Source organism: Mauremys reevesii, linkage group 1, assembly GCF_016161935.1.
Source record: "Mauremys reevesii isolate NIE-2019 linkage group 1, ASM1616193v1, whole genome shotgun sequence".
NCBI lineage: Eukaryota > Metazoa > Chordata > Testudines > Geoemydidae > Mauremys > Mauremys reevesii.
In genome coordinates this window covers 104,860,362-104,873,061 of record NC_052623.1, presented here as the reverse complement: position 1 = coordinate 104,873,061, position 12,700 = coordinate 104,860,362, and the positions used below count along the sequence as shown (strand labels likewise).

At 41.4% G+C, this 12,700-nt stretch overlaps 1 protein-coding gene across 3 annotated transcripts in view; it reads left to right on the top strand.

The window, feature by feature from the left end:
- FGF14 (fibroblast growth factor 14) overlaps window positions 1-12,700 on the top strand; it is a 684,378-nt gene that overhangs the window by 573,131 nt on the left and 98,547 nt on the right. The window lies entirely within an intron of this gene.

Here is a 12,700-nt window from a genome sequence, read left to right as displayed (position 1 = left end):
TAGAACTGCAGCAGCCACTGCAGAACAACCTACAGGTGGATATAAATGGCCCATCAATTGGGGAGCTCAGTCAGAACCCCCCCACAATGTAAGTGGGGTGACTATGCGTGATTTCAGGAAGCCTTATTCCCTTGAGAATGGGGTGTCTTTGGCTCAGTGAGCACTACTGTCATGCCTGCCTGGCAGCTTGGTTTCAGAGCTGTCATCTGGCTTCTGAACCTTTGAGCCTGGGACCCACATGAGCATTTACTGTCTCCCTAGCTGTCAAACAGCCAGCAAGACCCAACATGAGTTTGTATATTTTAAATGTCTAGAATTTGAAAGCAGGTGTTTTTTTTTCTGTGAATTTATTATGAGCTTAATTTGGTGACAAGTTGCAGTCATTTGTATGGTTTGACTTCTGTGAAAGTTGGGTCTGTGGTGGGCTTTACATTTGCACTACCTAAGTGAGATCCCTGCATTTGTTCCAAACAGGAACTTATCTGGCATTCCTCACACACCCAAATCTTCTGTTGACTTTAGGACAGATTTGGATGCACAGCGAATACAAGATCAGCCTCAAAGTGACACTGGTTTATGACTTAGCATCAGAAAAGAATTAAAGGGTGAAACCTTATTTAGCAATAAGGCATGATAATTAGTATGCCAAATGATGAGCAAGATGCCAGATCTAATCTGGAATAATATTTTTAAATAATTGTCTTTAAATTCTGTCATTTGCAAAATGAAAATTTCTCAGAATAAATGTGCAGCATGTAGTTTTATGCAAAAATGTTGGTCACAACATTTGCTGTTGGTACTAACTAGGGGACTATAACATGGTTCAGGTTTTAGAGCTACTTTAACTGTGGAATTGATTGTCTATTTCAGCGGTTCTCAAACTGTGGGTCACGACTCCATTTTAATGGGGTCGCCATGGCCAGTATTAGACTTGCTGGGACCCAGGGCTGAAGCTGAAGCCCGAGCTCCCCTCCCCTCTGCCCCAACCTCTGGTCAGGCAGTAATTTTGTTGTCAGAAGGAGCAATGAAATTTGAGAACCACTGGTCTAGTTCTTACATGTGAGGAGCAGATTAGCACAAATTTTGTCTGAGGTCACTTTTGCCTGCATTCCTTTTGCAGATATTAACTATAAAAACAGTGAGATCAGATCTAGCACTCAAGTATGCCTCTCATGCTGCATATTACTTGCCTTCTCTAAAACTCCTGCAAGGCACCCCATTCTCTGCTGAATGAGCTTCATGGAAATCCTGCAGGGGGAGAAAGCAGGCTTAGGAAACATCACATCATTGCTCACATGGAGACAGTGATATGAATTTTCTGTCCTTTAGGCTTTCAGGCTCTGTGTAAACTGGAATTTGAGAGTCTAAAAAACAGATTAGAGTGAACAATAAAAATTCTGAATGAGCAACCATACGCAGACATCAAATAAAAGGCAGAAATACCCTTTTCAAAAGATTCACTCTGCAATCAGTTAAAACAATAATTAAATGATGTCTATAAACTGGAGATGTGTGGGGTTTTTTATAATAATGATACAAAATGTTATTTCTATATACAGAAAAATCTTTTTGAAAATGGATTGTATCAAATCTTTGTCAAATTTAATCCACCAAAGTTCTTTTTGTTATTCTATTATTTTAGTATTATATTTGTCAGGTTTGCTGTATTTGTTTAAACAGCAAACAAATCAGTACTCTGGCCAATATCATAATCATTTTGTATAGCAACACATGAACTGGCCTTGATCTAGCAAAAAGATCTGCATGGGTGGACACTAACACCAATTCCGTGTGGGTGTAATGATCTCCTTGTGCAAGCCTCTGGACCTCAATGTTAGAAACAGTTAGACATGAAGATCTTTATTCATTTGAGTAGTTCCATTGACTTCAATGAGAATACTCATTGTAACTATGCTCAATAGTGTTTGCAGAATCAGGCCTTATATGTAATAGTTAAATGATTTTGTAAGCCTGCCACTTTCATAACTGGAACTGTTTCCGTGTTTGTGTGCGTGTGTGTAAACGTATGATATAGTTGCAAATACACCATCTAAACAATGGTCATCATTAAAAAGTCAATATTTGTCAACAAGTACCACACCACAGGTACGATGTGACTCTGCAATTTTTGGCTCTGTTGAGAATAAGAAATAACTGGTAACTCTCTGTTAACTATTGACAACTGTTGACTTTTAAAAGGTAACCACTGTAATGCAAAGTAATAATAATAATAACAATCCTGATTCTGATAACCTTGTCTTGTCATTTGATTTTACTGGTGAGAAACATCTGTCCTCTATTAAATTGAATGATTGGATGAAAAGTGTCAATGTTGATATGTTTACCTTCTGTTTAATGAACAATCCCATTATAAATGCTGAAGACAATGCAGCCTGATTTTCCAGTTTTGTTTTGTTGCTGTTCGTCAGAGAAAATACTGTTTCAATGTCAGAATTCCTGTGTGGCAGGCAGCACAAGGAGTTGCTTAACAATGGCCCATCAAAGAGGGAATCCTTTAGAGCCAGAGAGAGTAGATTAAAGGCAAGAAATTTCAGACTAGGATGGGGAATTGCCTTGAGCTGCCATCCCTAGAATTTCAATGTCTTTCATTGCCTGGTAATCTATAATATGAAGTCTGCTAGTAACCAGTTATTTTTTTCTGTTCCTATCATTGAAGAATAAGATGAATTGTCATAACAGTCTAAAGACAATAGAAAGACATTTTCAGAGGTTTCTGGTTTTTTAAACTTCCAGTATCTGGTCTGCTTCTTTTAGTCCAAGTTAAAAATGGCATTTATGGCAGCATCATTATTGCTGACTACTATTTCACACGATGGGTGAAAAAATCAAGTAGAACTACAGCTTGTCTTCACAGACATTATTGTTGCTATTGAGGCATAATATAAAAGGTTCAAGGCCCAACTTTGAATTCCAAACCTGTATGGAATTCAGGAATTCACATGTTCCTGACTATATTTCAGAATCTATTACTGTACCTACATGAGTTGAATTGAGCCAAATGTTTTATCAAATTCACTAATAACTGCAGTGCAGTACATCATTAATCACAGTTATAATCTTATGTAGTTTGTGACCATGCTGAATACCATTGTTAGTCACTGTGAATGCTTTGCAAAGTATTGGGTCTGCTGATTTCAAAGACAAGTTAAGTTCAATGGACTACTCAGTAAATCAGAGAGACAAAGTAGGAGAGATAATATCTTTTATTGGACCAGATTTTGTTGGTGGAAAAGACCCAAGCTTTTGAGCTTCATAAAGCTCTTCTTCTCAGCACATCCCTCGGCCAACACCGCTTCCTGCAGCCGCCATTGGCCTGGAACGGCGAACTGCGGCTAGTGGGAGCTGTGATCGGCCAAACCTGTGGACACAGCAGGTAAACAAACTGGCCCGGCCCACCAGGGGCTTTCCCTGAACAAGCGGCGGACCAGCTTTGAGAACCACTGCTCTAACTACTTTTTCCAGACCTAAATAAGAGGTCTTTGAAGCTGGAAAGCTTGTCTCTCCCTTCAACAGAAGTTGGTCCTATAAATTAAAGTTCTTATCTCACCCATCTTGCTCTCTTTTATCCTGGGACCAACATGACTACAACACTAGTCAGTACTGTCTGTTTTTCTTTCCTGACTCCTCTCAGCTGATGACGGCAGCAAATTCAGTTAAAAGACTTTGTTTGGTGAAAAGGCTACTTTTAATATAGCTAGTTATTGTTTATGTCCACTGCTTTCAAAGTGTTTTGACAACTTGTCAGTCTAGTGTACCTTCACACTATACCTCGGCTTTTTTTTTAAGTAGCATGGTATTTTTTCCTAACTAGATATCCATTGAATAAAAATCAATGAAAACACTGTTGTTGTTGTTTTTTATGTGATGCAGTGTGAAATATTTTCTTCTACATTTGAGAAATTCCCTAAGTCACAAAAAAAAAAATCCGATTGAGTTTTAACACAGCATTTTTTAAATAAGGGGATTGGATCTAAATCTGCCCTACAGTCCTCTTTAGTTTGTTACTTAGGGTTTGTCTACATTTTAAATGCTACAGCAGTGTAGTGGATTGGGTCTCATTCCATTCAAAATCTGGCTGGAGGAGATGGGTGATTGAAATGGGGGGCTGGACCCTGGGTCTCCCGACCTCCGGGTGGGTGTCCTAACCATAAGTCATTCTCTCTCTCTCGCTCAATGACTCTTTCAGTATTTTTTCACAGTGCAACATCTTCAACAGGAAAGACTGAGGCAGCCACAAATCAGAATATCCCATAGTTCAGTGACTGGGGCACTCTCCTGAAACATAGGAGACCCCAGTTCAGATCCTTTCTCCCCATCACCAGGAATGAACCTGGCAAGAGCTCTAACCACCAAACTAAAACTTTTATAAAGTGGGTGCCACCTCCTCCTCCTTTTTTGTTGAGTTAGGCGCTTGCGTCAATCATTCTTGCAAGAAATGACTTAGGCACTTAAGCCTCCTGACTCCAGGAGAGGGGCTCCTGGCTGTAGATTGCAGGCAGAGATGACTGCCTGCCTACCATGCTGACTTTTGTAGGTCGCTTGGTAAGATTCCTGTCTCTCCCCATTCATTCTACAGGGAACCTAGGTAGGTGCTAACTCAGGCTTTGTAGATCACATTGTTGTTTCTGTGATTTTTCCAAGCCCGTAAAATTTAAGCATTGCAATGCTCAGCTCTGTTTGAGAATCCTGGCTTAAATTTATTATACATGTAAATTATACATTATACATGTTTGCCAAGGCAGTTAGAACTGGACAGTTAGTCACCACATGGCTAGTGGTTATCTCAGAGTTGTATTTGCTTTATTGGTGTGGAGTAACAGTGACATCCAGTGGTTGGTTATTTCAGTGGTCTAGTTACTGTATCAAATAACATTTCAGGAAATGCATTCCAGGCAGCGTTTTCTGTTATAAAGCCCTGGTTCTGCCAGGTAAAAGATGGCACTTCCTTTCAGCTCCAAGAGTTATCTAATGAACTCTAGAATAGCTGCCGTATATTCCTCTCATATCAATGCTTTTTTTTTGGCCAGTGGGCGTCCAGAGGAAAAAGCCTGAAGTGTGGGTCCTCTGCTGACTCCCTGATGGAGGATGAAGAATGATATATATCTCCTGACCTGCAGATTCCATCATGGAAGTCATGTGGTCACTGAATGGAGGTGCATTTGGGGAAGGGATGTAATGTTTCAAGTGTGCAGTGCTGAGTTAGGGGACCAGTTATTTTAAAAAAAATACCTTTCAAAACATTTGAAACTAGGTGGATTACAATACCTAATAGAGTTATAAAGAAATGTTGTTTCATGTGTTAGGATGATTTCATCTTCATCACATACCATGTGAACCAAACATATTTTGAACCAAAACATGGAGTGGTTCCCAGCAGTTCACAGATATTTTGAATGGGACTCAAGGAATGCCAAATGATTTGTCCATTAAGGAAATAAGAAACATTAACCCCGTGAGAGTACAGTAGGTGCCTATTCCCTCACCTTTCTTCCTACTTATTTGTTGCCATTCCTCATTCTATCCCAAGTGCTAGTAGGCTAGGGAAGGGTACCCATTATGGGTCAGACCTAGAGAGAAGCTTTAGCACATGTAACTCCCATTGACCTTTCAGAAATTAGTGCTGTGTGACCACCCTGACTGAGGGTTGATGTGAACAATATATTTCAGTAAAAGGCTAAGAATTCTAAGATTTACTCTGAACCCCCTGTCCCCGCCCAGGTTGAAAATGGTGGTTACAGCAGTTTCAGTTGCATGTGTAGTGAAGCATTTACTGCATAACATCAAAAGTGTCTGAGATGACATGTCAAAATAGTTTGGGGGCAAATCCCATCCTTAGAATAGCCTTTGTGAGATTATGCAAGTGTGCACATGGAGAAAAATGTTTTATTTTAAACCCCAGATGTCTAGTTGTTAAACCATGTGCGATTTTGGAGCTACCTCCTGCTCTCCATTTGATGAGTAAAAACAAAAGTGTACATTGTGAATAGCTGTATTCCACAAGCAGGACACAGGTAATTAAAAGTCAGTGATGTAGAGGCCCACTTCAAAGCTTATTTCTGATTTATTGTCAGAACAAAAGTAGAAAATGCAGGTTGGCTAACTTGCTCCAGTACTTCAGCTGTAGATGGAGACATCTGTCTAATGAAAATGTTCTAACATAAAGTCTGCATGAAGGTTTCTTAAAAAGTACTTCACAGCATATGGTGTTTAGGATATGTATGCTGGGGAGAACTGCTAAATCCACTGAAAGATTTGCTGTTGCTGAAGTGTTGTGAATAACTGCTACTTGCTAAACACAGTTGATATTTTACTGCCTTATTATTGTATTTAATTTTTTTTAAATTTGTTGTCTCCTTGGATCTTGAAATCAGCGGCATTAATTCAGTATAATTCTGTTTCTCGAACCAATCATAATTGAGATAATATAGATTTTTTTCTTTCTTCAAACTTTAAGATCAAATTCTGAATTAATTTAAAAAAAACTGTGAAAATTGACAGTTTGTCTAATATCTTGTCATTTCTGATTATTCTATTTTAATAACTGTGTAACCAAGGTTATCCTAAGAGATGTCTGTTAACCAAAAAGGCTAGAACAGGGGTCGGCAACCTCTGGCACACGGCTCGCCAGGGTAAGCACATCCCTCAACCTGCGCTGCTTCCTGCAGCCCCCATTGGCCTGGAGCGGCGAACTGCGGCCAGTGGGAGCCGCGATCGGCCGAACCTGCAGATGCGGCAAGTAAACAAACTGGCCCAGCCCGCCAGGGTGCTTACCCTGGCGAGCTGCGTGCCAGAGGTTGCTGACCCCTGGGCTAGAACAATGAAGACACTGTGGTATGACTGTAGCCAGGGCCGTCTCCAGCTTTTTTGCCACCCCAAGCAGCGAAAGGGGAAAAAAAAAAATGAAGCTGCGATTGGCGGCACTTCGGTGGCAGCTCTACTGCACCGCTTCATTCTTTGGCGGCAATTCGGCGGCCGGTCCTTCCCTCCAAGAGGGACCGAGGGACCCGCCGCCAAATTGCCACCGAAGACCCGGACGTGCCGCCCCAAGCACCTGCTTCCTGCACTGGTGCCTGGAGCTGACCCTGACTGTAGCCAAGGTGAACACAGGCCAATTTTCCATGCAGGCAGGCTCCTGCATCCATGCAAGATGACTTGCAGGATCAGGGCTTTAGAAAACCATTACAAGGGTGCTGATTGCATGAAATAGTTTATTGCATTGCTTGCCTTTGCAAGAGTGCAGCATATGCTGTTTTTGACAAAACCTTTTAGAATTATCTATTGCTGTTGTACCAAGTGACCGTCATAGTTACAAGGCTAGCTGCACCTCTGCCCCCTTCATGGTTTCACTGAGTGCACCAGGCCTCATGTTTTTACCTTCCCTGGGATGGAATCATGTGCTTCTCCTGCTTTTGAAGCGGGCCTCTGGCTACATTACCTTGTGAATAAACCTTAGTTACCCAGCAAGTCCAACTGGGTTTGGAGTCTGTGGTTCTGCCCTTCAGGAGTCTGTGACCATTGGTGAATACAGAGACCAGGCAGCCTCCTCAAACAAAAATATTGTTTATTTTAACAGTAGGAACAAAACATTTAAAGAAAAAGTATTTTTTTTAAAAAATCCTATGCACATCTCTCTTCCCATCCCTTGATGGTAACTCAGGCAGGCCTAAATTCTTCAAACACTTCAACAGGTGCCTACATCTTGGTTTGGTGCTCCTCCAAACAACTCCCCATCTTGAGAAAGAGTTCCTTTTTAAACTGTTGTAGTCTTTTTGATCTTCTGGCTTCCAGGCCTTTGGTCCTTCTGGACAAAACTAGTTTTGTAGATTGGCAGGGGAGGAGTTAAAAACTTTAAAGGTAACAGTTCTGGTCTTGCCTCTTAACCCCCTCAAATGTTTCTGGGGAAGTGGCTTATCTTGAGCTATTCTGTTTTCTTTCTGCTTGTTTTTCCTAACAGCTCCCTATTAAATTAAACTAATATATTCACATGGTAAACATCCCAGTGACCAGAAAGATATACAGTATTCATAAATTATTACAGGGCATCTCTAATTTTGTGTCACAGGTGCTTTCTGGGATGATTGAGGCACTTGAGACATAACAGATAGGAATCATAAGCATCCAGCATGTCTTCCTAATTCTGTCCCAAAATACAGTGCTTCCTATGGCATGAAGGCAGGGGACTGGACTAGATGATTTCTCAAGGTCCCTTCCAGTCCTACGATTCTATTTGCAAATTACCCCAAACCCCCTGAACTCATTGTTCCTGCTTCCAGTAGGGGCTTATGGGTAGTTTCTGAGTAGAAGGCACTGAATTTTGGGGCAGAGCAAGGAGGACAAACTCAGTGCAGGTAAGTTCCTGTTTACAGTGGAAAGAAAACATTGTATATTGAACCAGTTCAGTTGGAGCTGAGGTAAAGACTTTCTACCAGCTCATGCACCCAAACATTACAACCAGTATTTCACCTTTGGTTTAATAAAAAATGAAGGTAATTAAATGCAACAAACTGTGTTAACACACTGTTAAGCCCTTTTGTGAATGAGCAGCCCATGTCAGGATGAAGAACTCTCTTGTTTGAATCTACACTTCTTTAGTCTGAGTAGGATTCAATGAACCCTCTTCAGCACAGGTCTTTAGTCCATCAATGCTGGTGGTGTTGGGTTTTTGATATGTTTGGTTAGTTGTCTTGTGGGTTTTTTGTGTCTTGTGTTTTGCCACCTGAGGAAAGCAATCTGTTTAGTCACCAGTTGGGTTTACATGCCACCTTTATACCTCTTCAGGATAAATGCCATCACCAGCATTGCTTACTCATTCTGCAAATTGGCTCAGATATAACTAAATTAATATTCTGCATGCACTTTTTTTTTGTCATGGGAAAAACATCAAATATCCATTTCTCTCTTATTTTTAACCTTGAGATTTGATCTTTAGTGGCAGTTTAGATTCAAAGTCACTATCTGCTATACCACATAATCAGAGTGACTGAAGGGGACTGGAATCCAAGCTGTTTACTCACTTCTGTCAAAAAATTTCCCTTTGAGGGAATCGTTTCAATTAACTTTGTTCAAACCAGAATGGCAGTGTACACCAGCGTCAAGCCATATATATATGTGTGTCAGTTAAATTCAGATATCAAACATGGCTTTTAATTACAACCTTAGAGCTATAGATCAGTTTGTTGAAAATATGTTTGAAACATGCTCTAGCTCACAAATCTGTTTCTAAATGATACTTACTAAAGCCTTAGAAATATTTGCCACATGTAATTGATATTTTTATGTATATAACATATATATATATATACAGTATGTGTTTCTATATGTATAATATGAATGCAAAAATATACAATAATGTGTAAAGAGGGGCAAGATCTAGAATGTACATTTGCCCCTTGCCAATGATCTTCAAGTCACTTCAACTTATTGTCCAAAAAGCCAAAATATGTACCAAGTTCTCCAGTGTTAAGCAGTGGAACAGCAGCAGATTGCAGAATCTTCATCCCTTACATGAAATATAACTCATAGCTAAAGACTGACACAATAGCCACATTTTACTTTTTAAAACTCTTAAATTCCAAGATTTTCCAGGGATCTAACCAGTCCCTTGTGAGGGGCACACCCTCACTCCAGTAGAGAGGAGGGTAACAAGCTCTTCTGGGCTCAGCCAGCACTAACCAAACTCACCTATAAGGCTTCCTCTTCCTGGAGGGAGGAAGCTTAAAAAGTGAAAGCCTGCCACAGGAAGGGATGGTGACTAGGGAAAGACTGCTTTACCTCCGAGACTCCTGGCTACAGGGAAATACCAGCAAAGAAGAAGACAACCACGATAACGGTCACAGACCTTGCCACACCTGAGACTGCATAGCGCAGGTATAAAGCCGGGATGATGAAAAGGAGGGGCTGCAGACAGACCCTAACCCTGATCAGGGACACTATAATCAGCAGACAAGCCGAACTCCAAAGGGGTGACCAAAGACCACCTAAGAGACTGCCCTCCTTGTCTTTTTTCTTTTACTCTGATTCTCCCTACTTCAAGGGAAGGAGAGGGAAAAGGGCATTTCTGTCTTTGTTTAGTTTGGAGAATCCTTTCTGTGCCACATACAGGCGGATGACTCGCTAAGCAGCTCAAATCGTGGTCTAATGGGGACTCGGGTGTGGAGACACCCACCACAAGTAATGGAGTCTGTGGGCATAACTATGCCTGATACAAGTGGGTGTGTGTAAGGCCACAGAAAAGGATAGAGCTCAGAAGCTCTGAGCTGGAACCAGAGCAGTGGTGTAAATGGCTAGCAGAGACGGAACAGCAACAGCAGTTCCAGCAGCAGTTGGTGCAGCATTGGACCACCCAACACCAAGTTCAAACCATGCAACAGCTGCTGATGGAACTGATGACCCAGCAGCAGCAGTTTCACAAGGAAATGATTCAACAGATAATGCTGTCCCTATGTCCCCAGGAAGTCTCAGTGGGTCACATTTACACAGAAGGGGAGGCCCAAAGTGCCTGTGAAGATAACCAAGATGGGGCCAGATGATGATGATCCTGAGGCCTTTTTAGTTACAGTAGAGAGGGTGGCACTAGAATCTCAGTGGCCCTCAGAACAGTGGGGTTTGATTTTGGCCCCATATTTGACAGGTCTGGTATGGGCAACCTACCATAACATGGACTTATAGGCTAAGTACTATAAACGAGTAAAGTTTGTCATTTTGGACTATTTGGACATTTCCGAGGAAATCCACCACCAGCAGTTTAGATCCAAGACCTACCCCAACGAGACCAGAGCCCGGACAGTGGTGAAGCATGAGAGGTGACGCTGCTGTTGGAAGTGGCTCCACCTGTAAGAACAGTCAGGGGTCTAAGTGGCTGAGGCAATTGTGACAAAACAATTTATAAAAATATTACCAATACAAGGCAGAGAAGGGGTATTACGGTACTGCCCTGGGACATTGTCAGATGCGGTGCAGCTAATGGAGGACTTTGTAGAAGCCGAAGGGTCACTAGAGATGCAATCCACCAAAGTCTTGGCAGTGCATGGGACAGACTGGAGGGAGACCCAGGAGGGTGACCTAGTGAGGAGGGCTTTAAACTAGGTTCACCGGGGGAAGGAGACCAAAGCCCCGAGGTAAGTGGGGAAGTGGGATATCGGGAGAAAGCACAAGTAGGGGAGTGCAAGAGGGGAGGGCTCCAGCCCCATACTGGGACACCAGGACAATCAGTGAGTTATCTTACATGCCTATACACAAATGCAAGAAGCCTGGGGAACAAGCAGGGAGAACTAGAAGTCCTGGCACAGTCAAGGAATTATGATGTAATTGGAATAACAGAGACTTGGTGGGATAACTCACATGACTGTCATCCGGGACCTCCCCCGATCGCCATGATTTTTCAAAGATAATGGCCAATGGCTCTGCAATCTCATCAGCCAACTCCTTTAGCACCCTCGGATGCAGCGCATCCGGCCCCATGGAAACAATAATAACATCATTCACCTGACTACCTCCAAAATACGTGCTATTCACCAACAGTATATAAAGAAATGTCCACAAACCACTTCATGCACTCAGACAGTACCATCTCCGGCTCCCGCTCTCTGCACATAACCGTACATACACTTATTCAGTCTGCAGCTGTCTATCATTGAACTATTCTCCTATTCCAGAGCTCCAAGTTAACGTGTGGACTTAAACAGTGTGAGAAGGCAGAGTGTTCTATGTGTTGTGTTTGCTTTAGTTGGAGGTGCTTAGGCAAACAAACAACGTTTTTGGTTGTAGGGATGTTATGTGCCAAATCCATAGCTGCTTTAAATCACTGCATATACCGATTTTATATCATCTGAGCACAGACACTGTTTGGTTCTACATAGTATATATATTACATTATATAAGAGAAAACGTACATGCGTGCACGCATAATATTCTATATCTGTGTATATATCTCGGTTATATGTAATTTATATGGTGTCTATCTAATTTTTCTCCTAGAGCTAGAACCTGATCCTGTGAGATTTTGAGCACCCTCAGCTCCCACGTTAATCAGTGGGAATTGATGAACTGTGGCCTCATTGCTCTTATTTTCAGATTAGAGGATATTTTTTCTGCTTTTCAACTAAGTCCAGTTAAAATTAAGCATGTGGAATTTACTTGGTGGATTTATTTAAAACTAGTAATAATGTAGGTAGACAGCAGTTAAATAGCATTTGAACCATTTTGGACTATAATATGTGAAGTTAGCCTAGAAGTCAATTACTTTCTTTAGGCTCTTGTTCCAGAACATCTGACCCCTCATCCCTCCCGAAGGGAGGACTGACTGAGATGATTATTTTGTTAGGATATTAAATTATTACTGAACATCTGACCTAGGCTTCTTGGCTACAACTGAGCTTTACAGTTATGTTTGTTCTGTATTATTATTGATGGCTTTTGTTGACTTTTTTGTCTTGTAATGTTCTCTGATTTATAAATAACAATGTTTTATAAAGGAAGATGTAGTGGTGATAATAGTAAAAGAGTCAAAACACTAATGGCAATAACATGAGGCCAGGAGACAGAAGAGCAACAGGTGAGCAAATTAATGGTGGTAACTGAAAGCTGGGAAAGATTCAAATGATAAATGAAGACCAAGTAAGGGATTAGCAGTGGCAAAACTGTGTGATGTTCTGAGTGGTGGTAACAGGAGGCAAGGAGT